The sequence below is a fragment of the Motacilla alba genome, chromosome 7, assembly GCF_015832195.1.
Source record: "Motacilla alba alba isolate MOTALB_02 chromosome 7, Motacilla_alba_V1.0_pri, whole genome shotgun sequence".
NCBI classification, from domain to species: Eukaryota; Metazoa; Chordata; class Aves; order Passeriformes; family Motacillidae; genus Motacilla; species Motacilla alba.
The window spans coordinates 17545801-17572297 of record NC_052022.1 but is presented as its reverse complement, the minus strand read 5'-3'; the positions used below and the strand labels follow the sequence as shown (position 1 = coordinate 17572297).

The 26497-nt window shown below is 39.0% G+C and overlaps 1 long non-coding RNA gene across 2 annotated transcripts in view; it reads left to right on the top strand.

Moving 5' to 3' along the window:
* The window catches only part of LOC119703516, a 53605-nt gene extending 27845 nt beyond the window's left edge, over positions 1-25760 (top strand). Inside the window, exons 5-10 of one of the 2 annotated variants that reach the window (XR_005257648.1) lie at positions 1948-2007; positions 3598-3756; positions 13843-13914; positions 15448-15580; positions 18801-18971; positions 25670-25760. This is a non-coding gene — a long non-coding RNA (uncharacterized LOC119703516). The remainder of the gene's footprint in view (positions 1-1947; positions 2008-3597; positions 3757-13842; positions 13915-15447; positions 15581-18800; positions 18972-25669) is intronic. The other variant, XR_005257649.1, reaches the window with a different exon arrangement.
* Positions 25761-26497: the final 737 nt, after the last annotated feature.

Sequence of the window (26497 nt, the reverse complement as noted above, 5' to 3'; positions counted from 1 at the left end):
AAATGCTTTGGGTTATTTGGATCAAAGTGTGATTTATTATTCAGTAATGTATGTTATTGTGTGGTAGGTGTACACTGCCTATGCTGCAAAGTAGGGTGGCAGCAAATACACTCGTTTTTACTTTGTTATCTGTTTATATAATGTGGGCAGTAGGAATTCCCTTTCTTTGGTTTCATTTCCAACATGTTTGATCAAAGGTGTTTTGATTTTTCACAGCCTTGCCCTTAATAGGTATTCTACTGCATTTTTATGTGAAAAAGACCTAATCATATGAAGGGAAGGGACCACTAATAACCTGACAAACCAATACTAATTAGACACCTCCATGCATTTTTACTGAGCTCTTGTTCTATATGGACATGAATGTATGCATATCATATTGGCTAAAGGTCATGCTAGTATGTGAGATCTGAGTTCTAGATTGTAATTTTAGGAGAATCCAGTTAGAATCCTGTCAAAAAATGTGCCAAAAAACTCTTCTTCCACATGCTAGGCCCCAGGAACATGGAGCACACAGGGAACCTAGGACTGTGCAGGAATGGGAAATGAGCCCTTCTAGTGAGATTTGTTTTAACTGATCCCTGTAAGGAAGACCCTGAAGACTGGAACAAACTGGGGATTGTATCCATATTCTTAAAAAGATAATTTGCCAGTTGCAGTAGCTCCAGATGAGGATATGAGTTCTGAATCAGTCAACTTTCTTCACATTTTTCTTAATATGAGTAGATTTCTCTACAAGTTGTTTCAGCTACGGGTGTTATTCCTCATGTTGGGAATAACAGACCAAGCCAGAAAGCCTTTCTAAAGTTCACTGCAGTACAAACCCACACTTCCAAAGATATCCTACCAACAGCATCACTCAGGTCCATCTTAGGCACTTACACATTAATTTGTTTTCATCTCTGCCCTGTCTATTTGCAGGCTTATAATCCCTCTGAGCCAACTCCTTCCTTGTTGGGCAGCCAGCAAGAGAGGGCCAGGGGAAGATGATCCTATGCTTTTAGCTCTTAAAGGAAAACAACCTGTTAGAAATGTGCATATTTTAAGGGCAGAATAGAATATCCAGTTGTGGAAAATGCACAGCACAATCTCTTCTGGAGGGAACAGAAAACGGACTGCTAAGAGGGAAAGCTTCAGGAGAAAACCCAGGGCTTGGGGAAGCTGTGCAAAAACTAAGTGGTGGGGGAAAGAGCACTTCTGCTTTCCATGATACTGTGGGTGGATTTGCCTTCAGTTATGCTGAGGCATCAAACACCAAGTTCAGAAAAAGAAAAATAGTATCAACCTGGCAGGGTGCAAATATAAACTCTTCATAAGATCAAGGGGAAAGATGATAATATGACAGGCACAGGGAAGCTATGGAGAGGCCACAGAGAATTGTGCTGACGCTTGCTGGGGCTGCAACACCATACCCCCACCCCTCCCACATTTTAGAGTGTTTAAAATCTGTAGCAGAACAATTATAGCAAACTAAAACTCAAAGTAACTGCTTTGATTACGAGGAATTAGATCAACTGCACTGTTTTGACAGAATTTTAACTGAATGGATGACCTGCATAAAAAAAGAAAAGAAAAAGGACAAAATTACTTGATGGTGTTGACCACAAGACAGATTGGAATCAAACAAAATTTCTTATAGATGAATTTTAATAACTATGAATTTATTGAAATACATTTGTGTAAGTATGTAAGATGTACCCCCATGTGCCCCACAATACATTTAGAAATAGCTCTCTCAACTTCGTAAAACACACAAAACTAAATGATTAACAGTGGCTTGAAACAGAGCTGACACTGGCAAATTAGAATAGTAACTCACTATTTCTTGAGACTTGAACTCAATTCTTCTACAAAGAGCTAATTCACTAAATGGAGAAAAGGAAGAATCACTCAGGACAGCAGTGAGGTCTGTAATAACCTGTTGTCTCTTTCTTTTCTGTCTCCAAGGTTTTGCTTTTCCATGTAACCCTAAAGAGTGGACACAAAAGACATGTATTTGCTTGAAAGGTGAGAAATAAAATATATATCTGGACTTTAAGTGGCTCTGATTCTTGTGTTTGATTTTCTTACCTGTCTACATACAGCCCTCACTCAGTTCTTCTGCTATTGTGCTCAGTGTCACTTTTGCTGAAGGAAAGTGGCTGAAATGTCACTTTAACCAAACATCTTGAGATTTTGGAGACAGGTTTGAAACTGAAAAGAGATTGATTCTCATGGGAAAATCCTGTTGTTGGACAAGGAGTTGTAAATCACAGTTGGCTTACAAAACAAGTGAGAAAACAGATTTGATTTTTTTTTTTTTTTTTTTTTTTTTTTTTTTTTTTTTTTTTTTTTTTCCCCCTGGATTGGCAAAGGGAGGAGGCTAGGCTCTGTCAGGCTAAGGAATCCAGCTTTTTCAGAGCCTGGGCTCCATTGCTCACCTGAATGCATCTGGGAGAAACCCTACTGCTAGTACCCATCCAACACTAAAGCTGTCATGTGTTTTTTTTCTCACAAGCATCTTCCCAAGGTGTCTTTGACATCCCTCAGTTCCCACCAGTATTGTACAACAACTCTCATCATTCTTATCATTGCTTATTGTAAGCTTCTAAGTAGTTTTCTTTTCCACTGGAGGAATTTCCCTGTGTGCAGCAAGGAAGCCCTTCTGCACATCTTATAAGAGGGCTAATGCTGAGCTGCGGTCACTGAGGACAAGGGCTGGTCCCACCAGGACCATGTGCAGAGATGGAGCTGCCCATGTGGCTGCCCGCCTGCCATTTTTTCATTGTTCCAGTGGCTCCAGAGACTGGCCCTGTGAATGGGGTTACTGTTTTATATTCAGGGAGTTGGGTACAAAACTCTGGGAGAGAGTTGGAATACTAAAGTGGTGTAGAAATCTAGTGCTCAAGAGAAGAATCAGAGGGATGCAGAAGACAGCTCTTCCAGAGAGTCAGGGAGTACAAGGTATCAGGCAAGGTGAAGCAGGGGCAAAGCAAAGGGAAATGTAAGGTCGTTGGTGTGGGGACCAGCTGTGACTGCCAACAGCAGTGTGCTGTCCTCACAGATCCTATTTCCACCTGAGTAGGAACCAGTGGGGGAGGAGAGTAGACCTCTGTGCCCTCTGCAGGAGTCAAAAGCTGCATTCTACTGTGGCCAAGACATGGCCAGCTTAGTGGTGGAGTATACCAGATATACACACCAGAGGACAGAGTGTCCAGTACCTCCTCTTGGCTCACTCTTCAGTTTATATTATAGCTCTTTTTCTATGCCTTGCCCACTTAAAGCAGTCATTTCTCTTTTTTAATCTCCTAACAATACAGAAAGTTTCACCTTCTACATTTTATATGGCTCTGTCAGTACCCTCTAATATTTTTGATTTCAAGAGCTTTTTCTGAACCTTTTAATTCTCAAGACTAGAAATCTTATTCAGATAGTAATTCAGTCTTTAAAAATCTCTATTATATATATTTATTGCTGTGATCCAGGATATGTCATTCTTCCATCTCTTCCTAAATCTTCCTTTAGAGTTCATTTATTTTTAGTTTTGCCAATAGTAATTTTCTTCAATAGGAAGTTTTTATATGCTGGAGAATAATCAGAATTGTTTTTTCCTTTCAGGTTTTAGCAGGTTTCTTTTTGTTTTTCCTTCAAAAGTTGGTGGATAGATTTGCCATGAGATGATTCCTAGAGAATATGTGAGAGCATGCTAACATCATCTGACACCTGTCAAACCAGCCATCTTCCCCCATGTCTCATGCTAGAAATTGAAGCCCAAAGGTAGGTGTCCTCTGAGATGGTGGTAATTTCCAGTAAGCAGATTTAGAGGAAAATACTTTTTTTTTTTTTTCTTCTTTCAGGGCTTTCCTGAAGAACTGAATACATGCTCTCCTTATTTTTATAGCTCACTGATAGCAGTTCCTCTCATTTACACTTACAAACTCATACATACATACAAATGCACATATGCATACACTTACTTGCAGTAAGAAATAACTGTATTAAAATCTTTAATGATACTGAGGAAGCAGTCACCTGTTACTCTGCTCAGGCAGTTTCAGCTGTCTAGTGAACTTGAGTTATTGTGGTGATTTATCATAAGTGCTTTAAACCATATGCTATATTCTGCACCTATATTTTATATTTATAGCTTCCTGTATTGAATACTGAAATTTTCACCTTATTTTCACAATGAAAGAATTTTAAATGTAAAAAGCACTAAGTAAAATTAGGTAATGATTACTCCTTTCTCATCCTTGATACCTGTTACCTTTTTTTTCAAGTGGTTGACCAAATTTGTACTCATTTCACCTTTATTCAGAAATTTGGGTCACAGGGGTGGATAATGTTAAGGTCCACAACTGTTGGTAGTTTCCTAGGGATGACGTCTGTCTTAGATGTGTAAACAGTCTTGGCTGAGGCTGAAGGTCTTTGCCTAAAGTCCCTGAGAAGTGGTGTTCTTGATGACGGAACTGCTGGAGCATGTCCCCTGCCAGCAATGCTTTCCTAGAGCATTGCTCACTTCCCTTGGCTGCTTATTCTCACCTGATCAGGGCAGCTCCTTTCTCTCTTGGCTGCTCTGGAAGAACAGTTTCAGGGCTCTTCTGCAAATCAGATCACCAAAATGAGCCAGGCAGAGGAGCTGAGAGGTCTGGTGGTAATACAGCATCCTTTGACCTGTCTGGTTTCATGGGCCATGATCTGCAGAAACAGAATGGGGAGGGCTGGGCATTAGCAGCCACAAGCTCTTCCCTCCCGGAAAAAATGAGTTCACCACTGAAGGAAACATCAGTAACTACAGATAGCATAAAAATAAAGTAGGAAGGTCAAGACCTTTATTAGTTAATATTAATTGATCTTGGTAACTACCTTATCTGTGCCTTGAGGTCACTTTAGGGCTGTGCCCAACTTTCTGCCTCTTGTTTTGCACATAATACCAACTAATTTGCACTACCTACACAGCAGTTATCATTTCTTCCCTCCCTGGTTACAATACTTGAATATACAGTAGTAGTTTCTCAGATAGTTTAGTTTTCTTGTTGTTTCTGTTGGAGGAGAGACAGCAGAAAAGGGGGAGGTAAATAGTGGATTTGATCTTTAAATTGAACTCTGCAGGACAGGAGATGTTACAATGCTTGGTTGATGGCAGAGCCTGAAATGCAGGACAACTCTTTGCCCCTGAAATGCTTCCAGCCTTCTTTACTCCACCTTCCAAAATAAAACACAAAATAAATAAAGCTTTCAGCATCAGTAAACTTCCCACTGTTTGAACTGGCAGCTGGCCAACTCATTTGGGCTGTTCTCCCCACTGGTATAAAACACCCATGCAAGGAGGGAAGAAAGCTGAGGAGGCCCCTGTGATGGCATATAAAAGAACGCCTCGCCAATTTTCTGATTTGAACAATGTAACAGAAAATCTTGGACTCAGTCTTTAAAAACAAGCTTACTCACACTCTTTTATAACTCTAATTTTGTTTTTTTTGAGCATTTATCACTTAAAACCATGCAATTGTTCATCTGAATGAATAAATATACAAAACCCATGCCTCTTTGAAGTTTTAGCTGGGATTCAAGAAAATAGGGAGAAAAAAATATCTGTACATAGATGCAGCGGTTTTCTGGGATTTTAGTCTCCCTCCTGGACAGCAGTGGCACATGTGTTTGGATTCTCTGGTGTATGTGTTGAGGTTCCATGGCTGAATGCATGAATTGCACAGGCAGTGGACTGAGCTGCATTTTCAGCATGGTTTCTGCTCAGTCACTTATAGGTATTTATGATTTGGTTTTAGAAACATCCAGACTCTGCCCCACATGTTCTAGAAATTTAAAACCAGAAAGGTCCTGCATAAGTACTGGCTTCACATAAGTTATTTTTTGAATGCTGATGTAAATGCAGAGATTGTTGATAACCATTGGCAATTAAAAAGCATTTTATATAAGTGATGAAAACATCTACATGGGAGGTTTGCCCAGTGTCAGCTACTTTGAGACTTGAACCCGGGTTACTGTCTGTACATTTCAGTCTGTGTTTCTGGATTTACACAGGTGAAATGTTGACCTAAAAGAATATGGAACAAACCACTACAGCTTTAAGCTGCAGAGGTTTATAGGAAAAAAAAAAAAAGAAAAAAAGGGCAGAAACAAAGGCAAGCAGATGGCTAAAGATGAAGGTCACATCAGATTGAGAAGTTTGTCAAAATGTGATGACATAGGTAATCTGTAAACTGTTATTGCACCTAGCTGGAGGTGCTGAAAAACATTTTGAAATTACAAAAAACACTGGAGTCACCAGCACACAGGCAGGAATGATAGCCTGGAGTGGTTCTGCTCTATGGATGAATGCCAGATGTGGAAAGCGACATATCTGGAATTAATGATATTAAACATGCTTTTCTTTTATGCTCAATAATAACTCTATTATGATTGATACAAACCGCAGACACTTTATCTAGTACAAATGGAATCGTCTGTCATTGACTATATTAAATCATCAATTTCTGCATGATGAGAATCGTTTAGGGTAACTAATCATCTGTCTCGTTCTGAAGTCTTTAAGGCTGATCAGATAACGTTTTGAATACTGCCTGAGCAACCATGACAATCTAACCCTTCCATGTAAGGATTGAGAGGGGCCCATTATGCCGTCAAAGCCTGTGGAAATATCACAGCTCTTTCTCTACATAATACCCTGCTGTAAATAAATCACTCTCCACCGCAAACTTTATTGATCACAAGCACTTCCATGCTTGTGTCTAGTGAAGTCTCTACAGAATAAAATGCTGCTTTATATTTTGTCTTGTCAAAATATTAAACGGCTCTGTCAAGCGGAGTCAGGCTAGCAGTGATGGTGTAATTCTGCTGTAGCCCTTCTCATTCCCTCTTTCTATCTCAGCTGCCAAGCTTACAAAGCAGGATTTTTTTATAAACTTTCCAATTATAGTCTCGTAAGATTATGAAGCCTTAAGATAAAGTGTCCTAATTTAGAGTGGTGGAGTACTGGAACCACTAGACAAGAGTCTGTTAGATAAAATATTTCTCACAAGAAAAAGATAACCTGGCTTATTTATATACACAACATTAATGGGCAATAGGAGATAGCCTGGAATATCCCTATTATTTTACCAAGTGAGATAGGAGAGAAATATTTGAATTAATTCAAGCTCAAAGTGTTTATTATTCACAGACAAAAAACATCCCTCTTATTACGAGACAACTGTACCAAAGGAGGAAACTGAGAGACTCCAAGTAAGCACAGAGCTTTGCATTTCCATACCCTATCATTAGTTTGTAATTCTGTAAATAAGATATTGTATCTGTAGTGATACAGGAGCACCTTCAGGATTTGAGGGGGAGGGAGGACTGCTCCTGCCTCTGACTTCAGCTCATGTTGTGTTTGTCGTTGGATGGTCTCACTTCAACACTGCTTAGCCACACAGAGCGCTGGTCTTTTTTAACACCCCACAAATCTCCAGGGGAAAAACCTGGGGTCTTGCAGAGCTTTGCTGAGAACAGCCTGGGCAGATTGTAAGGAGATTTGGGGCTGTCCTTGGGAAGAAACCGGAGCACTTTCAGGGCTGTTTGACGTTGTAATAGTATTCACTACCTCAGACTGCAGAATCTTAAGCTCTGTCAAGCATTCCCATATGCTTCCTTCTCCAGGAAAGGCGAATAAGAGCCAAAAGTGATGGCAAAAAATTCTAACCTGTGCTGAAAATAAGGCTGAAACACAGAAACAGGGAGCTGACAGTGACTTCCTGACTTCTGAGCTTCTCAGGGAATCGGAGAAAATCTGGTCTCAAAATCACCATGTTTTATTCCCTTCCCTGTTTGATTTTCATGCAGGTAGAGTTTCTGTTCAGGGAGCATAAATGTGGAGTTCACAACCAACCTTCTTTCTCTTGGTTGTATTTTTTTTTTTTCCCTGTGACAAATCAAAATCCATATTAGGTGAGAGAACAGCAGAGAGACCATCTGCAGAGGAAGATGGGCAATTGTGAAAAGAGGTCGAGAACAGAATAGGGAAGAAGGAGCAGCAGAGCCAGGGGTCAGCGGAAGGACAGAGGCCGTGAGTTGGAGGTGTACCCACTCATCCCACACGTAAGCTCCTTTCTCTGAGGCAGCGGGGAGCGATCTCTCTGAAAAGCACCTACCGCAAGGAAGTCCTGACTCTGCTGTGCCTTACAGATATGACTCAAACAGAGATACTCAGTCTCAAAATGAAAGTAGGCAGAGTGAAGTTACTGATGTGTCGGACACTTGACAGTGAGGGCTCCTCAGCAGCAGAGTGCTGGCTGTCCCCATGAGCGACAAGGCACACCATCAGGTTTTCTGAACTGCGTACGCAATCACCCCAAATAGTTCTTTCATGTCATCAAGGAAATTTACTTCTTAAGTTATGCTAGCCAAAAAGCATTCCAGTGACCTAAAGCAGACATGGGCAATCTCTGAGCTGAGTAACTACAGGAGTATTTAGAAGTCCTAAAATGTTCTGGCCACTCTCCCTTGTCCTTGCTCTTCCTGGTCTATGAATTGTTCCCCTCCAAAGGGAACTTAAAGATTCTCTCACAAGACTTCAACAACAACTTCATTTTCTCCTTCTTTATTACCTTTAGTTTTGTCCAATTAGGGGAAAAGTGAGGAGCCTCTTACATCAGTAATGGCAATAGTTAACAACAGGAATACAGGCTGTGAAGAAGCAGTTTTTAGTCAAAACCTTTGTTAAATCTCTTTGAATAATACAAATTTGTAAAATTAATTTTTTATGGAAATCTTGCAAAACACAGAAAGCTGTGAAATTCAGTGATTACTGCGTTAGTAATTACTATTGCTCTGAACTAAGGAAAAAGTGAAAGGCATCAGTAGTTGAATACTCTGTCCACTTCCAGTGCTTTATTATCTAAAGAAAAAGTATTTTTAAGTTACTAAATGAAACACTAAATTGCTCTTTCCCAAACTCTGTGTGTTCATGTTTCATCTACATTCTTAAGAAAATATGTTTACCTGGAATACCATTGCTTGCTTCCTTTGGTTTCTTTATGCAGTTTTGACAAATTGCAGTCTACCATCCAAACTTTCTTTTGATATTGATTTCCAAAGGAATGCACTTTAAAAGTAAGAATGGCTTGTGTTATGGAAGAGTTTAAGTACATCCATAACGAACATACTGATTTATCTGTTTGCAGATGTTTTAGGATAGTTCTAGGTCATAGTTAAAAATGCATAGCAAAGAACCTAAAAAAGAAAATAAGAGCAGTGTTCTCATTATTTAAAATAATCATTTTTATAAGTATAAAAAGAAGTCCAACAGTAAGCAGCAGAGTTTGCATGAAATGCGATAAAACATTTTTTATGCAAATAGAGTTAATGTAATTAAGAAAATGCATCATGACTGCCTCCAAGTTAGGACTAAACTGCAGAGCTCAGAAACAATGGATGAAAAAAAGGAAAAAGGTGTTACTCAAAACAGGTAACTATTAGTGACAAGTCAGTCTATAGTAACACCAGAGATTACTCTGGTGTCAAAGAACTGCTTTTCATGGCTGAACAACTTCAGGTTCAAACACCGGGAACAAGATAAACAGCTTTACTTAAAACATACTTCCATGAAGTAGTTTGCTGTCTTTTAACTTTCACTACTTTTGTGGGCATGGTTAGCAGGAAGAAAAAAGGAGGGAGGGGAAGGGAGAGAGAGAAGAGATCCCACAAGAGTGGTGCAGTTTGGTCAAAACCTCCAGACCTTGAAAATGTTTGCATACTAACATCTGAAACAGGTGGTCCTGGGCTCATTTTGTGAGCATAAGTTGCTGTGCGTCGACCTTATGCTCCTGAGCCTTCTCAGATGTGTAGCCAGGAGGGATCTGTCTGACTGTGTGTGATTTTTTTATATCTTTCAGCTGAATCACAGGTCTTAATGCAAAATGCACTCAGGGACAGCACAGGGAATTGTGACACTCCCTATAGGACTTTTTCACTATAAACCAATAAATGGATTACACTGATCTCTGTAGTTTTTTTCATCTCTGATTGCTAAAATGTGGATAAAGTCTTCATTTTAATATTTAATAGTAATAATCCTCATTTAATCAGCAATACAAGCATAATTTATTGGAAACCTCATAGACTGTTGTGAGGGGAGATTTTCTGCGCTAGTTACTAAGGGCTGGGAATAGGACAGGCACATCAGAAAAGAAAATAAAATTCCCATCAATGGCGTGCAGAAATCTGGAGATGTAAAGAGAGAAGGGAAGATGCAAATAGCAATAGTGGGTGAAAGCATGGGTATTGCTTCACATTTAATGACTGACTGCGTTAAGGACCCCAGTCGTCTCCTCTGGCCAATCATTAACTGCTTGGAAATGTCCTCCCATTAGCTCTTATTGTTAACAACAAGTTACTAATACATATTTAACAGTATTCATTATTTTTTTAACTGCCTCGTAACAGCCTCCGTGAGCGAGCACGAGCAAATGGAAAGTGCATCCCCCAAGCTCTGAGAGGCAGAGGAGAGCGCAGAGCAGAGCTCCATTTCCCCCGGAGCAGCCGCGCTGCTGCCCTGCCTGTGTGCGAGCCCTGCGCCCTGCCCAGGCACGGCCGAGCCTGGGCTTTGTTACAGGAGCCCTCTCTGGTGCGTGCGGCCAGGCAGATGCAGCAGAACAGCAGAACCCTGGTTTACTGAAACATGAGCAGAGCCGATTTAAAGCTCTTTTTCTTTTTTTTTTTTTTTTTTTTTTTTTGTAATAATTATGTTGCCAGTAAATGTCCACGAAGATTTCTGTTTGTTTTGGTTTTTTTTTTTCTTCCAAACTCTGTCCTTTCAGTTGGTCTGTGTCATGTTTCTGAAAACAGTAGGAATTTAGAAAAAAACAACTGAACTACTGGTGTGACATTAAAATGCATTATTTTAAACACAGACAGTAATGAGTTTAAAAGTTATGGGTCCTCAAAATTCTATTAACTCATTTCCAGCTGGATAAACAGAAATGCACAAACCAGACTAACTTGCAGGGAGTAGCAGGCCATCAGCCTGAAGGCCTGCCCTGTTCGCGTGTCTCACATTGACTCAAAAGATCCCTAGGCAGAATTTGTTATCTGAGGAAGTGAAAGTAGACAATTTATTGCAGTTAGATCCTCAAAAACAGATTCACAATTATCAAGTAACAGAATCTGTTAGTCCTGCTGCCTTCAGAAAATATCAGATCTCCATGGAAATAGGATTACAGGAGAAACCATATTAGATTAGGGTTCATCTGGCTCAATTTCCTGTCTCTGACAATAGCCAGTACTTCAGAGGAGGGTGGCACAAATAGAGTATTAAATGTACATAATTTTTCAGTCTAAATGCATAGAATCTGACTGTAAAATCATCCTGTCGTTCTCCTGCTCTATGCTTCCTCCTTTCAGTTTACTCTTATATATCTTTGGCCCTTTGTCTCCTGAAGTGTGATGCCTTTTGGGCTTTATTGGGAAAATTATTGAATATTTGAACTATCTCTGAATCATATGACGCTGGTTAAATGGTGTCTGGAGTATAAAAACTTGGCAGAGTGCATTTTTGAGGCTTGAGCTTTGTCTACTCACTTGGAATGCTGTTGTGGCTACAATACCAATACAATGTAGTATTACTATTTTGGATCTGTAGACTAGTAACTCATAAAATTCCACTAAAAATTCCTCTACATTTAAAGAGTCAATAATCTTACATTGAAGTAAATCCAGGACAGATTGAATGCTGAATACATTTCCTGAACACAGCACCTAGTGCTACCGATAACCCATATCTCAAAACTTCCCTCAAAGTCCCTTTTGTATCTGGGCCCTGTTGTTTTGTAATGATTGATGCTTGTAAACTAATCAGTGAGAGGTGCCAGTGAGCAGGCCAGAAATCTGCTACAGATATTGCTTGCAATGCAAAGATCTGCTTGCCTCAACTTTGGACCACAAGTTATACTGGAAAACAAAACTCCCATTGCTCCCACATCTCCAGGCGTACCTCCTCCCCAAGGAACTAAAAGTAATATTTGGTTTTTTTGCCATAAATATTTTTCTTCAGTAGGAAACTCAAGTGAAACAGACTGTGGCTTAAGATGCACAAAAATGTTCTCACTTTTGGGAACTCTTTGAGACCCTTTTCTTTGGGGTATTTTGGGTTTTATGCGCTGGGTGCAGAAAGATTTTTTTTTATTGTAGGCTCCTATAGTAAGCATTTGACCCAAAGCATATGGAAGAACTGCCCCTGTGTTTGCATTGAGACCTCATTGATCAGTAGTTTAACAAAGAACAAAGAGACCATGGTGCACACACTGGGAGCTGTAGTACCACTTGCCCGAGCAGCACACTGGTTAATTGTACGCAGCAGGACATCTTATGTGCTGCCAAAAGATGTTGGAGTAGCTATGAAATAGTGACTTGAAGGGTTAGTAACAAATCAGTATTACCTTCTGGGCTTAGGCTGAGGAGAAAGGGCAGCTCCTTATGGATTTTGTTTTGTTCTCCCTAAATAAAACCTCTAGATCCAACAGGGTAATGTTTTGTCTTACCAATGCATCTGTTTCTTTCTTGGTAAATAATATTTTAATTCCATGTGTAGCTAATGTTTTAAAGATAAGTCATTAAAGAAACAAATTTTAATTCTAGATTTCCACAGACTTATTAGGATTATGATGAATTAAAACATAATGAAAAATAGCCTGATTAGGGTTATTAAGAGGTTATATCATATTTAAGCCGTACCTCTGTTGAAAGAGGCTCATGAAAGGAGGAGTTTCTGTCAGCTGAGACGTCTGCAATTTGATTAAAAGTGTGAAAAAAGGCGCAAATACTTCTCCACCTGGAAGGATAAAAGACAAAGATTTGCTGTCACTGAATGTGCCAAAAAGTCCTTGTCTTCTGTGCCACTCAGTTTTGAGAATGTCCGATACATTTTTCATGTCCAGCTGCAAATGAAATAGGGAGAAATTACTGTGATTTCTTCAGATGTTTGAATATTAGAAAATGTTTGGAATGAAAACTATTAACACGTCGGAAATTAGGGGCTTTTAAAATGGAGAACAGGAAGCTGCTTATTGTCTGATAGATTTTTCCAGGATCCTTATATTGTGCTGAAGCAATGGAAATGAGTAAAAATCCACTAAACCAGCCATTCTGCTGTGCATGCAGAAAGCCAGAATTCCTTATCAAGCCTCATAATACCTCATCCATATATTAGAGCTTGCCAAATAAACTAACAGTTACATCAGTCCTGCAGCTGTTTTCAGGAGGCCACAGCTCCCTGAACCTGAAACTTTGACTGCTGACAACAAGTTGCTTGAAGCCGAAATGTTATTGAGAAGCCACCTTCCCTGCAGCATCCCTGCTCCTGCTGCCATCTCCAGCTTGGTGCCTCCATCTGCCCGGTGTACCGTGGGGCAGCAGTGCCAGCAGGCTCTGTCCACGAGGTCCAGGATGCTGCTGAGTTTCTCATCTAACACCCTGTGCTTCAGGGACTCTTTCCTCCGAGTACTGCAGACAGCCCTGACTGTGAGTTTGACAGGCGTGCACTTGCCTATGTTTATAATGAAGATGCTATTGGCAGACCCTCCACAGGTTGGGTAAGGTGATTTCTTTAGCCAAAGATTTACAAGATTTTGCAGGAAAGCCTTCTCAGCTTTTTCAGCATTTTTTTAGATGATGCCACAATGCAGCCATTGCCAATATTCAGCTTTGGGAAAGGTTCCTGAAATATTTTTACCCTCTGACTCTTCTCTCTGCACTTATAAATATCCTTGATAAAGTACTAGAAGAACTAGATATTTACTGGACCCCATACACTGCCAAATCTATCTTTACCTGTTTACATTTCCTTATCTAATTTTGTATTTCTTACTCTAGGCCAGCTATTGCAGCAGTTGCGTGTTGTGAGATACAGATAGAATGCATTCCCTCGAGGGACAGAGTACAAAAGTAAGTTGCTTACTTTTTTTACTCCATTTGTGAACTACTTTCTTCTGTAAATAATTACTATTGAAGCAGTTCACTCTTTCCCTTTGTAGCTGTGCCTGATGTTTACTGAAGCTGAAATGCAAACACAGTATTCATACTTCTTCCTAAAGCCTTCATGCATTCATTCTAGTATCCTAGCACTTAGTTGGGCTAGGATATCAGGCCATGTTTGAAAGTGTTTTTAATGCTGATTTTTCAGTGTACTTCCAAAAAAGCTAACTACCTTTTACCCACAATGATGTAAGATGTCGAGGCAGGAGACAAAGATGCCATACAGGAAGAGCTGAACAGTGCTTGTGACTTAAATGCAATATCTTATACCTTTTGTGCTGTAGGTAAATCATTCATAGTTGTGCTTGGCCAGTTGTGCAACATCTTATCTGAAGGAGAAAAATTACCTTCTGACTCCCACAGAGTATCATTTTCTGCCCTAATGCATGAGAAAACTCTACTGCTCTTTGCTTAAAGAAATAATTCTTTCCTTCCTGTCTTCTACTTTACTCAATTGGAATTAAGTATTTTCTGGAGTGCCCAGCAATTCAAGGGTGCACTTTTACCTGGCCTTGGATATGGCACTTTCAGTGCATTCTGTGTAATTGCAGCACTTTACCTTGTTTATGAAAATGTTGTTTGCTTTTATCTACCAAGGGTGGCATCCAGGGATGCTACATTTATGCTTTAAACACCAAAAGACTTCAAAATGCTAAAGATGAGAGTACACTTTATTGTAAGCATGACAGTAGCAAGTTAAAAAACTTTTTCATCTTTAGCCCTCAATAGTGGCATGCTGCTCTAGCTATAGGATAGGCTGTGCAGGGGTAGGGAGCTGTGATGTTCCAGCTGTGCTCCTGTAACTCGGATATTTGCAGCTGAGATAACTAGTCCTCTCAGCTATTCTGTGCTGCAGCAGCAACAGTCAAGATAGCTGCTGTCTAGGCACCATGACTGACTGCCATGGATTGATCACGTAGCATCTCTTTTTTAGCAGCATTATTCACATGAATTACTAACTTCAGCCATGAAGCCATGCAGTGGATTGCAGAAGTCTGTTATCTCACACAATAAATTAGGTTTAGTAAACCAAGCCTTAAAATAACTGCCTCATTTGAAACTCAGTCTTAGGTTTTCAGGTCATATTTTTTTACAAATTAACCTGAAAACACTTCTGGCATGAGTAATGTTGAGAATGATGTACATTTCCCTTGCTATGGGCTAAATCTTCCATCCTGCCTACTGTGGCCTGTGAGGGCTGTGTGTGCAGAGGTAAAGCAGAAATGCCTGGCACCCACAGCTCCCAGCCTGGTATCTGTGAGCACTGCAAAGCCTTGGTGCCAGGGGAGGGGGCACATGCTCTCACGGAGCATCCCAGGTTTTTGTCTCTTCATCTCCCCTCGGCTGGGTGAAGGGTGGAGACACAGACACTTCCTTTATCCTCAACATCTCTGAAGTGATGCAAATCTGGTGTGTAACTAAGCTGTCTTTTTTTTCTTCCAGCTGATGGGTTTGCTCTGAATGCATGAGTCCAGAGAGATCTGCCGAGGAGAATGAAGGCAGGGACTTGTGCACGTCTGAAGCTGCTGTCTCCGAGTGGCCTTTGGGTCCACAGAGCCAGAACAGCACATTCATGGTAGGTCCTGGATTACAGAGTTTTGTTTTACAAAAGAAACAAACATAAAGCATTTTAAATAGTGTTAGACACAGAGTGACATTAAAAGCTCTCCACCTGCAGTCTAGTTAACATAGTGTCCCACCATTATGCTTCTTGTTAAGAACATTTAAAAGCCTGGAGGACTCAGCACTTCTGCCTCCTCACATAGGAAAACACTCAGAAATAAAACAGCAAAATATTTTGTTTAGTATGAGGCAAAAACTTTTTAATTCTAATATCAAAGGATCAGATACCCCCTTCAGTGAAAAAGTTGTTCATTTTGCTGTGCAGAATATTTACTTGTGCAGAATATATTTGCTCAGGCTACAAACAAGGTAATCTCTTTGAGTTTTGGCTTGCATTTTATTAAGACCTGAATCAAAACCACTGACTTACTTTACTCAGGCCAGCAAGGACAACTGCCTTCATAATTGTACTGGTTGATAAAACATATGAGACTTGGAGCAGTATTTAAGAAAAAACTATTTGAGATGATTTCCCATTAAACACAGCCATTATTGATGAAATTGCAAATGCAGAATTGGATTTTGTTTGCTTCAGGAATGTTTCGAGAAAAGCCAATCCAGTATGTCTCTTTCTAACCTAAAATTAGCACCGGAATGATAATATCGTGATTTTCCTGTTATATAATAGTGACATAACAGTGTGACAGAAAGTGACATAGACACATAAAGCAAGCCCATTTTTTTCCTAATCTACCAGAATGTGTTATGCCAACCAAAACAAATGTACTTTAACTAGATTTCTGGGAAAAAAATCTCTTTGGAAAATACTGCTAGGATATAGCCATGAGAGAAAGACATGAGAAGGGACTAGAAGCTTTTTAAGTAAAGGAGAATAATAAAAAGGAAAAGCATTGTGAACCTATAGAGGGTTAATATATGCATATATATACATGTGGGTGGATTTTCAGACTTCCTAGCATAAATTGGTGTACTTTTCCTGTACTTTAGTTAATGAAAATGAATGTGATACTTGTAAGCACAAAAAAAAAAAAAAGTAAAGAAAACTCAAATATTTCAGAAAATTCAAGATAAAAAAGGAGCAAGGAAACTGGTAAAATTTAACAAATTTAGCTGAATGGTGAAGATAATGGTTCAATGTTGACAAATGTAACATAAGAAGGAATAATTTAAGCCATCCAAATACATCATTATTGCCACTCAAGAGGAGACCTGTGCCTTCTACTGGATGGTTCAATGAAAGTCTCTGCTCTGTATAGAGTAAGGGTCAAAGAAGCAAGCAAACTGTTAGGATACAAAAGGGTTGGGAGAGAAATAATGCCCAAAATCTTATAATGTCATTAAATAAATCAGCGGTATGCCCTGACCTGGAGTACTGTATTCAGTTGTGGTTATCCTGCCTTGAAGAGAATGTATCATAAATAGATGATGTATAGAGATGAGCAGTGTAATTGATTAGAAGCATGAAAAGCCCTTCATTTCAAGAAAAATTAAAAAGTTTAATTTTTTTTTTAAGTGAGAGGGAAGATAAACTATATGGGTCACTAATAATAACGGGTACACAGTGTGTAGAAGAGGTTATTTATTTAATAAGATAACAAGTTAAGAAGAAGTGCAATTAAGTTATTAATTATTGAAATTAATAAGTAATTATTATTATTCTCTGAAACTCAGTGCAACTTGGTGGCCAAGACTTCAGCTGAATGCAGACTTTAGTTGGAAATGTATTTAAATAAATATATCACCTATGCTGCAGTCCATAAGATCTAAAAGTTTTTTTGAGTTACAGACTACCCTAAGGGTGAACATTAGCCAAATTATAGAGAGAGTTAAGAAGAAACCTTTCTGGTGGGCGGGTTATTTCATAAATGCTTACTGCAGGGTTTCTGACACCTCTCCCTGAAACACACCTGGTACAGGCCACTGTCAGAGAGCATATCAGAGGAGATGGACCACTGCTCTGATCCAGTGTGTCAATGCCTATGTTGAATCAATGATACAGAGATGAAAGGTTCGATATCCTATTATCAGTCTCTTGAACCATCAAATTCTCCTCCTCTTCCCCATTCAGCTATTGATTAAATTAAATGCAGCAAGGTAAATGGGGACAGGAAAGAAATTCCTTATCTTAGCAGAGCTTTGTCTATATGCTTTAGTCTGCATTATAAGGAGATGGTAACCCCAAACTACTGGGCAATCTGTATACTAGATTTTTTTCACAGCAGCTTTTCCACAAAAGGATCCCACTATTTGGTTATTATTTTTAAGGCCATTTAATTTTTTATTATTTTTAGATATGTAAGTATGCATTTTCTGCTCATTACATGCTGCAGTTCTGGAGCAAAAAAGAGGTACAAAGAGACTGTGAAGAACAAACCCCCACCATTCATCTGTACACATGTGCAATGCTGACTGCTGTATGTTTTGGAAAGATCCTCTGTAGATTCACCAATCTAAAGATAAATGAGCTTAAAGCAGTGGAACCTCTGAAAACAGTTGGCAGTTAGATAATGATGGATATGCTACAGAACCCAGAGATCTTGGTGGTGGAGGATGAATGATGCATATAATGAAAAGGAGGCTGAAGCTGATCACCTTCCCTGTTAGTATAAACACGTAAAATGCAATTCACTGTGATGATGGTGGTGGTGCATTGCATAATAAATTATGTGTCTGGATCATAAAGGCAATATTTTATGATAGAAAAGTTTAATAGAAAATGTATGTAAATGAGTGTAACTTGCCAAATGATGCTTTTTGACTCGAGTGTAAGAGGAGAAAATAATTTCTTCTCCAGCACATTTGCAAGTTGAGCTGAAAAATGCCTGTGAGTTCCACTTTGCAATTTCACTCACATTTTCAGACATGGAGGGATAATAGATTTGTTAAGAGTTGTGTTTTATTGCTGTAAAACTGCTCAACATTGTGCAAAATTTTTGAAAGCGCTATGAGTGAAAGTTAGTGGTGAGGAAAATGTGGAAATTGCTGATTAATGGAGGAGCAGGACCCAGCCAAATCCTGTTCCAAAATTTCCAGGGCTTTGCATGGGCTCAAAATTAACCTGGAGGGCTATAAATGAAGATTATCCTAGCAGAGAAGGTTTAATAAGCTGAGAGCTCCAGTGGGGGGAAAAAAATACCCAGCCAGATAAACAAACAAAATGCTCGACAGAAAGACACTGGTGAGAGACAGGAATGCTCTTGTGTTTCCCACAGCCTGCAGAGGTGCTCTGTGAGAGGTGCAGCCAGGCTTTAACAACACCCTCAGGCTCGTGGTGGGATTGCTAGAGCTGCCCTGGGCAGGACCATGAGCAGGACTTTGACGATCCTTGTTGGGTCTCTTCCAGCTCATGGTAGGACTCTTCTTAAGAACCTTCTCTTCTTAAGGTGAGTATGAGTTTTGAGACATGCTGTTCAGACAGGAAATGTCATTATTTAGCTCGGTTTAACTACTAATAAAAAAGGAGTGGGATATTTTGGTAAGAATACAGGATTGGGGTGGGGGCTTTTTTGGTGGTGTTGGCTACACTTCCAGTGAATTCATAGTGTGAATTGGGTTTTTTAATAATTTTAGTGAAATATGCTTTATTTTGTATATTTATATATTTACAAGTGTATATATATACACACAAAAGGGCCTCTCTGTGAGGAACTTTTTACAAAAAATTATTTTAATATTCCAACAAAAAGTTGTGATATACTACAGAAAAGTAAAATTCAATAAAACTTTCTAAAATAAATTCTAAGCAAAATTTACACATCACAAACATCCAAAATGATAGAAGCCACAAGCTGACATTTTGAAACATAGAAGCCAAAATCATTGTTTTGTTTTGACATTTTAATGCAAAAAGTCGATATTTTTGTGTGACATTTCCAAAGCAAGTTGGGATTTTTTGGTAACTGTCCTGCAGAAATGTTTTATGATTCAACAAGCAAATGTCAAACTTTCAGAATTCCCATGCAACATGAATTCCATTGGCTGATCAGCTCTTGTTCATGCCCTTTGAGGAAGAGCTGAGCCTATCAATAGTAGAAATCTGTATTTCCACACAAGAAGTTTCAGTTCAAATTTGAATTCTAGCAGTCTCACATAATTATTCTTTTTGGCAAATCCTGTTGAGAAAGAGTGGGTGTAATATTTTGTCACTTTGAGATTTTTTTGAGGTAACAGCAAATCAGAGCAGAAAAGCATAAAAATCATATTTCAAGAGGATTTTAGGAAACTATTTCATTAGCTGATACTGGAAGTAATTGTCTTTATTTAGTCAAACACTATACTGCCCCCATCTTATTACCCACAAGGTAAATAAATCATCACAAAAGGATTTTGTCTTTGTCTCAGCAAAGCAGCATTCATTTCTGGCTAGTGGGTAGGTGTCCCAGATGTGGAAGATGTATTGTTACTGAATGCCAAAGCTGAAGCACTGGTTTTCTAGAGCTGCACATAGGTCATATTAAACAGCTATAAACAACAGAAAAGCACCACATTTTTTCAGAAAGGATGGGTTGCCCATTTGTAAATCTTCCTACGTAGGGTTGGGTAATAAAGTAATCTATACCTTTAAGGATATGAAGAGAGTAGAACATGCTGCTTAATACTGGGATCTCCCAGGATTGGGGAAGGAGTTAGAATTTGGTTCTCGTAATTACAAGGACCCATGTGAAACTGGACCCTGAATCCTCAGCCATTAGCAGTGGCTGATCAGAGAAGGAATTTGATTGTATAAACTGAATCACTCTGACACAGATTGGGTTTCATTCATTTCTTCTGTACAGTCACCTAAATTCACATAAATGAATGGAGAAAAAGAAATAAAAAAAAAATCTAAGTATGAATGTTTATTTATCAAAGAGAAGCAAAACCAAGCCATTATTTCTAGTTTTGTTTTCAGAAAATCTCACCAGAGTTTGAATGTTTTTTGTATCTAGATCTACAATATGTTTATTAAAAAAAAAGAAACTACATGAGGCAACAACAACGACTCTACTAGAAATCCCCTAGTAACACAAAGAGCAGTACAGCTGTGCTCTGCTGAAATGGTTAATAAGAAAAGGAAAAAAAGGAAATTAGACCCTTTATTCTAGAGAGCATGCATTTATGCAAAGAGGATGTTTAGCTGGGGGTGAAGAGATGAGGACTTGGCCAGTTATGAACTTGTAGAATAATCATGGGAAAAATGATGAAGTGTTCATAGTGGTATAGTAATGACATACATAAAGCAAATGTGTTATGATTAGATCAAATTGCAAAGAGAAATGAGTAAATGTTGAGAACAATGTCGTGTTCAATGTGTAAACAACACATTTCTCTCCTTAGCTGGGGTTGTTATAAGCAAGCAAGAGTTAAAAATACAAGAGCAATTTTTAGAGGCAACCTCATGACTGGCAATCAGTGCTAATAAGATTCTTTTCCTCTTGCAAGATTCACAGAAAGCCCTCAATCCATGCCGAGCACATTCAAAGGCAAGGGACTAAGCGCTCCCCTTACAGGTTCATTATCATTCGCAGGTTATCCCAAGCCAAGTGAATCAGGAAAGCAAATGAATTAGTGAGAATTAAGGAGCCTCTGTGGTCTGAACCCTCTCCAAATCTCAGCTAAGATGAAAGGTAGACGCTGATGTCTTGTGTCCCGGGGTTTTCAGAATTGGAGCCCCAGTGCCGAGCCGCTTCCTCCAGAGCCTTGCAGAAATGTGCAGGCAGTTAATGTTGCCTAACGTCTCCTGACCGTGGGTTCAGCCATGTGGGAAAAGTTTTACGAGGCTGCAAAAACCAAACCCCCTTTCACTCACAATTAATTACAGGAGAGTTGTTATAGCACCTCGCTGTCAATGAGTCCAGTGAAAGAGCACATTCCTCTCATCTCGCTCAGTAATAATCAAAGATACTCAGGTAATGTCTTAGTGTATAACAATATCAAATGGGATAGTTAAAAGACACCTCTAAAGCACATTGAACCACTAACAGTATTGTTTCATTGGAAGTGATACCTTAAATGATAAGATTTGTGCATGACCTGAATTCATGATATGAGTTGGAATCTCCAGTGTTTACCTTCCCTATTTTCATCTGCCTGAAACGAAGCAGCACCTGACAATCTTTTAATCATATACTTGTTTTTAGTTGTTGTGATACAGTGATCTTCTGAGGGAAGCTATGGCCCTAAAGTACGATGGGCTGGAAAGATTTGAAAGGAAAGCAGTTTGTTTTCATTAAATACTTGTTACTGCTAATTGTATTTGATCATTATAAATAATACAGTTTAATTAAAGAAGCATGTCACCTAGAAAAAATATTTGTTTTCCAAAGGATAACAGTATATCTTTGCACTTGCAAGTAGGGGGTGGAAATATCAAGTGAAAAATGTGCAGATGTATTTGTTTTTGTGCCTCTGTGTGTTTGCTCCTAGGTATAAACAAAACAGTATTGTTTTAGGGAGACTAGATGTTTGGTAGAAAAAATAAATCTATTCAAAAGAATTTTTCCAATTCTGATAATGAAATTGTATTTAAAGGGCTATATTACATCATATCAGATGATATCTTTATGTGTGTTTCAAATTATTTAACATAAGTAATTATCTACAATAAATTACATTTGTCAAATGACATTAACCAGTGTTTTCACAGCCTAGGTTTGTATCAATGTTCTCATCAGATATATTTCTCTGCCATGATTTTTAATGCCAGCTGTTCCATGAATGTGAAGAGTTCAGTATGAAATTACATGTTTGTCATAAGAAATGTATGGATTTAATTTTATTTTTTTCAAATGATACTTTTTCAAGGTTAGTTTAAAGGAAATTAATAGAAAATGAAAACTAATAACTCTGCATGTAACTGAAGTCTTGAATTCATGTACCAATGTACATAATTGTTCCTTTAAACAATCATGTTGGAAAATTTTCTAGTTTTTACTTCCCCTCTTCATATAATTCCTGACTCATGACCTCCTATCTACCAGTCAGGCTTGATGTGCATGACTGTATCTCATTTATAATAATCATGATCTTTACAGAGAGATCGATTAAAATATTATGGTTCTTTTAAAATCAGAATGCATATCAAACGAAGCCTCACTTATAAAATAGAGGAAAAAGCCCAGGCTTTTGCAGTCTCCTCCGTGTGAATAAGATGTTTTAAAAATCTCTTAATATTCAAAGACAGTTAATCATTAAAGAGGCAAATATGTTAATACGGTTTTATCAGAATTGAAAATGCTGTTAGTGGTTCTATGGATTACACTGTTCTATACACACTACATTTAACACAGTTAACAAAATGAGTCCTGAAACTCAAAAATCACCCCCTCTAAAATAATATGTAGCTTAAATAAAAAGCTAATAAAATTTAAAGAATTGGTTTCTTGTTGGTATGCATTCTTGTTTATATAAAAAGTATTTTAGAAAATACAGAATATTTTAATCCCTTCCCTTTTTTTTCACATAAAATTGCTGAATGGAAAAAAAACCCCCAACATTATTTAAAAAGAGGTTGAAAATATCTAGAGGCTTCAATAGTGGACAATTTCTTTTCCTTGTAGTTATAATTAAATCTCCTTTTTTTTTTTTTGGGGGGGGGGGGGGGGGGGGGGCTTGGGGGAAGGAGAGGGAGGACAGTATTAGTAATCCCGGCCACTATATTGCTTGCAAAGAAAATGCTCTAAGACTTAAAGAAAAGATAAAGGTGAACTGCAGGATAGTGTTAAAATTCAACAAATCTCATTCTTAATTCCTTAACACCGCAATGTTGTTCATTTCCTTGTATCTTTTTTTATTTTCACCAAGCTTTGTGCATTTGTGCTTGGAATTTGAACATTTTTCTGTTTTTTAAATTAGATGAAAGAAACATTTCAATTGATATAATTCTACCCACTCTTTTCCTAACCACTGTATCACAAGAGGATTTTATTAATTGCATTTTTTAATGCTGCTCTTGTTTTTAATCAGTTACCTCTAGGTTAGCTTATGTGTCACTTTTAGTAAATTCTATTTATATTATCCAAAGAATTAAAGAAAGCAGATGCAGGTAAAATCCTTTTGAAGAAGGCTTGAGCATAGGACAGAAGAAAAAAAACTCCAAACCAAAACAAAAATCAATTAGAAAAATCTCCCAGCCAGTATCAGCCTAGAAAGAAGCAAAGCACACGCAATACCCTCAAGTGTGTGTGTGTGTGTGTGTGTGTGTGTGTGTGTGTGTAGGAAGGGCTTCATAATACCAATATTATTTAAAATGGTGTGGATCTGCGGCAGCCTGCAGCAACAGCAGCTTCAGCCAGTGCTGCGCCAGCGAAGCAGCGGCCCTGCCCTTGTGCTGGCCACAAATGACCAGTGAAATCCCAGAGGCACTCTTGAATTTCTGCATTCTCATTTCATCAGCTGCAAAATATCTGTCACTCATGTCCCACACTGGGCAAAGTGACACCTGCCAGTCTCAAGAACAAGGACAAATTAATGTTCCTCCACCAACTGTGTCTCAGAAACGAGTGGCGAGCGGCAGCGCGAGCAATCAACAGCTCGAGTACATTGTTAAAGTTTGCAATGCATTGCTGGGGGTTCCTTTCAGACAAGGTAATTTGCAGCAGCTGTTGTCGGTTTGTGGTGTTATTGAACATGTGTTCTGCTGATTTGCCTTCTAATTAATCTTTTAAAAATATTTGCAAAATATGTGTAAAATTGCATTGCTGAGGTTTCATGAAGCTGCAAAACAAGGTGGCTCATTTTAAACAATGCTTGGGAGAGACAGTGCAGCAGCTGCCAGACAAACATGTAAGCCAGGCACTCACCTTATCAACTCCATCTTCCTAGAAATGACTCTGAAATATTTTGGATAGTAGGTATAAAATCTCCAAAAAACCCAAAACAACAAAAAACATTTCTGATGTCTGTCATCATGTCACATCATGTTATGCGATATTATATCTGCTTGTGATGGGATGCAACATGACAGGATGTAATGCAATGTAACATATAAAAAAATGTAAATAATCCACTTTTGGGGATTAGATATCTGCTGTCAATTCCTATAGCAGGAACCTGAACTGAATTTATTGAGGCGGATGGGAGCTCAGCAAACACCAAACTGTGCAGTGGTGTTTGCAAACCAGCACACATCACAGTTCACTGCCTCTCCCAATTGCTTTTGGGTAGTTTGGCTCTTATATGACGGTATTACGATGTCAAATAGAAGTTCTTGTGGTGAACAGTCTTGTGACTCAAGAATTTCGTTAATTATCACTGCCTACAGCAATCACTCCAATGATGACTCGCCATGAGTAGCTGTTTGTACATTTTAAAATATACTTGTTGGAAATAGCTGTGGTGTTTTTCACAGCAAAACACACAGTGTGAACAGAAAATCATGTGGTAAATAGGACATAACTGGGGAGAAAAAACAGTGCTTTGGGCCAAATAAGAAACTGCTCAGGACAGCGCAACCTCCTGAGGTGTCCCTGAGGCTGGAGACCTTCCTTCCTTTGTTGGCACAGCTGTATCTCTCTGTAAGTTACTGATCAAAAAGCACCTACATTTTAGGATTGGACAGGCTCTGCACCCTTTTATCACAGTGTCAGTTCACCAGTACTTTCTGCCAGTTTTGGAGGAGCAGGCTTGGGCACAGAGCAGGGCTCTGGGCAGACTGTGCCCATGGGTGCTGGAGGAGCCAGAGGGCTGTGCCATGGAGAGTGGGCATTTGAAATGTCGGTGAATGTGGCCTGAATGCTCTGTATCAGTGGGGAGATGGCTTTTGAAGTATTGCATATGTTACTGATGATTTGGGGAAATTAAAAGATCTAGATTTGCCTTCACATAGCCATGGGTAGGGAAAAAGGCTTATCACCAGCAGTGGGAGGAATGCAGAGGGAAGCACTCCAGTCCCCTGACCTTCTCCCATCATAGCCCGGGTCTCTCTTTGCCTCTGCCCCTGCCTTCCTACTGACTCACTGTGGCAGCTGATTCCAGCCCAGAATTCACCTATTTGTGTGTCCAGTGCCTGGGGAAAAAAAAAAAAAATCCAAGCCATTGTATTTCATCAGTAATTTAGTGCTAATGGATGTCTTAGAACATGCTTTTAATTTTCTTTCAACAGAAGACAGAATGCCATGTTGTCTGAAGCTTTGACTGCACCACAGGCACTCTGCAAAAATATCTTCTTACAGCTACAAGGGCTTCACCCCCACTATGTTTGACTGTGCTGGGAGCTTGAGCACAGGTGAGTGAACAGCATTTTAAGTACTATGTTTATTCAACATTCTCTAACCAGGGTTAGATAATATGATATTTACAAAGCCCCATTCTCTGCACCCTCGAAGGTTGCCCACCTTGGTAGCATTGATGCCATTGAACTGGTATTAGCAGCAGTGAGGGGTGGTTGTAAATTTTGCCTCATGTAGACAAGGCATACAAGGTAAGCAGGCAGACCCCCAGCTGCAACTACGTGCCTGGGAATGGAACCTTTTATTTGCTGTCATAGTGATGACTTTTAATTGTCCAATAAACAAGCTTTTAAAAAGCTTCTAAAATGTTCTCTAATAACACACTTTGGTCTTTAGCCATAGAAATGCAGAAATAATTAGAAGTGCCATTGTGTACAGTGCCTTCTGGACTGGGCTGAAGGTGAAGGAGAAAGTATCATGCTATCCTTGTCAGCTGCAAGGGTAATTACTGCTGGCTGAAATTACTCAACATTTGTTTATAAGCTCCCCAGAGCATGCTGTAAATAGATTGTCTGTTATAGTCCAATCACATTAAAACGCTGCTCCTTGCAAACTGCTACCTCCTGTTTTCTGTAAGCTAGACAGAGAAAGCCTGCTGCTCACTTATTGAGCACCAAGCACTGAAGAGCTATGTTTAATGTGATTGTTTTCATTAGCTCTTCTCCATCTGATATTACATTTATAGTTTGCTAGGCTTGAAG